At 32.5% G+C, this 4,556-nt stretch overlaps 1 long non-coding RNA gene across 1 annotated transcript; it reads right to left on the minus strand.

Annotated features, from left to right (window-relative positions):
• Nucleotides 1-1,690: 1,690 nt before the first annotated feature.
• Nucleotides 1,691-4,556, minus strand: LOC146885459 (uncharacterized). The gene is made up of 3 exons (XR_014995542.1): nt 4,239-4,556; nt 3,914-4,113; nt 1,691-2,129 (listed from the first exon to the last, which is right to left on the minus strand). It is a non-coding gene; the product is annotated as an uncharacterized LOC146885459 (long non-coding RNA).

The following is a 4,556-nucleotide window of genomic DNA, read 5'->3' on the forward strand; positions in this document are numbered from 1 at the left end:
ACTTTCATCCCCATTAGGACATTGATGAGTTTCATGCCCATAGCCTTCACATTTGGAACACCTTAATGCACTTTTCTTTAGCAATGATTTTCTATCAGGATTGTGCTTCCTTGTAATACTAGCAATCTTGTCATTTAGTTTTATAATTCTGGATTCCAAGGCATTGATATCCTCTACCAAGGTCTCATAAACACTAGGTGTATCTCTACATGTCACTCTCTTGGTACGTACAAGTCCTCTAACCAAATGATTCTAGTTAGGAATAGGATAATTTAGACCATATGTTAACCCAATTCCAGAAGGATGCCTCTATGCAAACATGTTGCATTACTCAATATTGCTAGGTCCTGTAAGAAAATGTTAGTAAAATAAAATATATTGAGGACCTCACCATTCTTTTAAGTGTTTCACTCAAATTCTCACTCATGTATCACACTTATATTCTTTTTCTTGAATGTACTCTCGTGCCTTTTACCACTTAAATTTCCTTTAGGGTTTGGCAAAGAACTCTGGTAGCTTAAGCAAAGAGTGAACAAAAAAAGTGAAAAGCGTTACGAGATCTAAGTCGTGACTCAAGAGGTTAAAGAAAAACTCTAGACAAAACTTCAAGGAATTTTAAAAATACAAAACAAGAAAATTAAAATTAGAAAATAATAGGACTACCAAAGAGAATTAAAGGAGACAACACATAGACTCTGAGAGAAAGACTGATTGCAAGTAAATATCAATAAGCCACAAATGAAATTGCAACAAAAAGTTGTGTTGAACTCCACCTCTTTTATTTATCTTTTTTTTTCAATATATATTTGTTTCCTTTTGAGTGTGATCCATAAACAATTTATCCTTCAAACCCTCAGACTCATGTAAATCAATGTAAGGCCACTTGCAAATCCTAAACACAAAAACAAACAATTTCCATGAATCAAATGTAGAAATACAATATTTAAATGGAGAATAGAAAAAAAATACGACAAATTCACAATTCAACCACCAAACAAAATTCAAAACAAAGCACATAACACACAAACATTCAAAAAAAAATTATTGTTTTATATGACAGATAGAAACATAAGATAGAAGAGGAAATTCAAACCAGAACCTTGCTCTAAATACTAGATGATATGATCCTATCCAAGAAAGAGTTCGATGGTTTCTGAATTTGAATCCTCAAGAGGCACAACATGAATAAACACTACGCCAAAATTGTCAATAGATAGCGCTTTTTTTGCTAATAGATAGCGTTTTTTAAGCGCTGTCTATTGGAACGGTATCTATTAATAGATAGCGCTTGTAAAAAAACGCTGTCTAATGACACCTTATAGATAGCGCTTGACTACACAAGCGTTGTCTATGTATTTTAAAAAAGACAACACTTCAAAAATACAAATGGTCTATAGATAGCGCCTAGAGACACAAGTGCGTTCTATTTATTTTTCGTCAATAGGTAGTGTTTTCTCAAATGAACGCGGTGTATTGATTCAATTATTTCTCAAATCCAACTTACTATGACAAATATTCCTAGACCTTACATAATAAGTGAGTATTTTTTTTATATTTTCAATTTTCCTCCGTTCATAATAGGATTACCTAAACAAACAATATATAATTCTCAAATAAAAGAATTTCATTAACTTACTTTATCTGATAAACATTTTTCAAAAGAAACTTACTCTATCAAATTGTATATATAAAGAATTCTACAACTTTAGAATTTATTCATACATTTAAAAAAGACTAAACATTGTACATATCTCACTATGAATCAACTATTTAAGGTTCGCATAAAAAATCCTTGTTCTTAACACTCGAATCGTGCATAGCCCGGCTACAAGAACACATAATGCTGCCATGATCATGGAAGTTAGGAAAAATCATACGCTACCATCACTCTTCAGCTTTTTGTCTCACAAAGTTCTAGCTTTTGTTCAGCCTCTATTCTGGAGTGTTGCACACCTTTTCATGAATGTTGACATAAACACCTTAATTATTGCATATTACATATTTAACAAATAAAGTCAGATAAACCAAACCAGAACAGTACCTTTACAAAATCACCAACTTGAATCATAAAATCCTTAATCACACTATGAAATTGACAACCCTTGTAACCAACCAGAAGTCCAACTTTTCTGCCAATAAAATCAGATCATGAGAAGTATTATTTAACTTAAACCCCAAAAATGCAAACAAACTGGTCATTTGAACGAGTTTCGAGATAGAATTGGGATGACTCTAGCCTTACATGTTCACATAATTATAATTCTATGAGTACAATATAATTTCAATAACCTCCTTTCCTAATAAATACATGTATGTAGCCTTATCCCATCAAGTGGAGATACCATTTCTAAAATTTAAAAACGTCAAGTGAAAAGATAACAACCTTATTGCACTAAGGCAACACTTGACTTAGAAACACTATCATTAAGAATTCGTCATTAAGACAATCATGAAAACAAAGACTGAAAACCAAGAAAGCAACACTAAAATCCTAGCACTGATTCTCATTCAACTTTTAGACTTTGAAAGTAGGAAACAAGAAAGTGTTGCCAACTAGGATTAAGGCTAAGAATCTTACGTTAAAATTATCCCATTTAAACTATCAAAGTGTACTACTGTGATGATAATGAATTTGCGGGCATCTAAAAAAATGCATAATAATAAATTGAAATCGTAATTACTATCTTTAGTCTAAGTGAAAAAAAATTCCTAGTGACAAAAAAAAAGATGTTCCCCAATATTTTAATGCTACCAAATCATAGGCTCTGGATGCCTTTTCTTCTTTGTCATACCTTTTTGAAAGTATTGATAACAAATGATCACCAATGTTAACAAATTTCATGGTTCTCTTCTTACTTTTAGGGGAAAAATAGTGATAATTCAACATAAATGTATATTTGTGTACTCACCCAAGTAAATTAAAAAGCCATCTATGTTGAAGAAATTCATTGTTCCATAATGGATGTGGAGATGAGGAACATAGATTAATGATGTCGGTTAGTTATAAACACTCAAAAGGTAAAAGGCAAAAGGCAAAGAAAGAAAAAGAGAACTAAATAATTTCATCATCATTTAAAAATAAAAAATACAAAAAAGATAAAAAAAAGGAACTTGTTCTAACAACAATGAAACTAACTGAAGGAACCTTTTAATTGAGATTTGAAGCAGTGATGAAAGCCTTAGGATAATTAATTTAAAATAATACAGATTTTGATTTAGGTAAATAAAATGAGAAAAATCTTGTTACACCATGGTATATAGAAGTTCTTGGTCCAAATGTGTCAATGGACTTTTTGGGTGCAAATTCAGTGACTCTTGTTGGGGTGGTGGTATCAAGTGTAGTAGTGGTTGGTGCTTGTTTGTTATCAGAAGAACTTTCTTCATTTTCCCCACTTGCAGAGAGTTGGAACACCTTTTCTGGAGTGATTGTCACCTAATCACGATGAACTCACAGACATATGTCATTGGGTTTAGGAAATTAAGTTGCCATTTCAAAATTAGATACACTTTTAAGATGAAAGACTAAGAAAGATTGGGGAGGCATAGTTCACAGAGTCAATATTATAATTTATATGACATGAAAGTAATTAAGCTTCAAGAAAAATTGTTCTTACCACTCTGAATTTAAATGTTGGAGTTTTTAAATCTCTCTCCATATCAAAGGGATTTGGCTCCAAGTGAATGCCTTTTAGCCGCATAAATGCTCTAAGTTGAGAGTGTTTCTATCATGTTAGATATATCTAAAACAAAATTTCTCACATTATCAAATTCGGAGAAAAACTAGTATTTTCTATCAATAAATAATGGAGCACGTGAAAGGATAAAACACAAATTAGGGTAGGGATAAGAAAAAGGGAAAAAAACATTAAAAGCAAAAGACGAAACAAATGTGGGTTGAGGAAGTGAAGAATACCCTCTTCAATTCTTTATTGTGACGCTCCTTGTAGTAAGCATTGATGGGGTTCATTGTGGAAGACTGAACCCTCTATTTCACAAGCTCCTTAGTATTAAGATTTTTCCTTCAAAATCAAAACCATTTCCTCTTTTCGTACAAGTGGAATGGATGTTGTTCTGCATATAGATTGACCTTTTGCTAGAGTTTTTCCTTGTAACCTACTAGCACAAAATAACCATTGAGATTGCAAGCACACTATCATGTTAACATCAAGGCTTTCAGTTATAGAGTTTTTAAGCAAATATCAAAACCCTAAATCATAGATTTTTAAATTAAAACTTACATGCACTCTGAAATCGAATTCAAATTCTGAATGGTTGGGATATTGATTCCAATTGGACCAAACCACAAAAATCCATTCGCGAGTCAAAAGCTATTTGAGAATGGCTGTGAGAATGGTCCAAAGCGTAGTCACAATGTTCTTATACCGCAAGTGAGCCTTTTCGAGGGTGCTCCAACGTCGTTAGAATGGAGATTTGAGTTGTCATGTAGTTAGGGTAGTGGAGGGTGCATTAGGGGAGGTAATTAAGAGACCTATGGGAGGAGGGCTTAAAAAATCAGATTATGGTAAGATTAGAGCAAAGTTCGTGAGAGTTGAGAG

This window comes from Vigna unguiculata, chromosome 6 (genome assembly GCF_037176805.1).
Source record: "Vigna unguiculata cultivar grain cowpea cultivar isolate G323 ecotype 2 chromosome 6, ASM3717680v1, whole genome shotgun sequence".
Classification (NCBI taxonomy): Eukaryota; Viridiplantae; Streptophyta; class Magnoliopsida; order Fabales; family Fabaceae; genus Vigna; species Vigna unguiculata.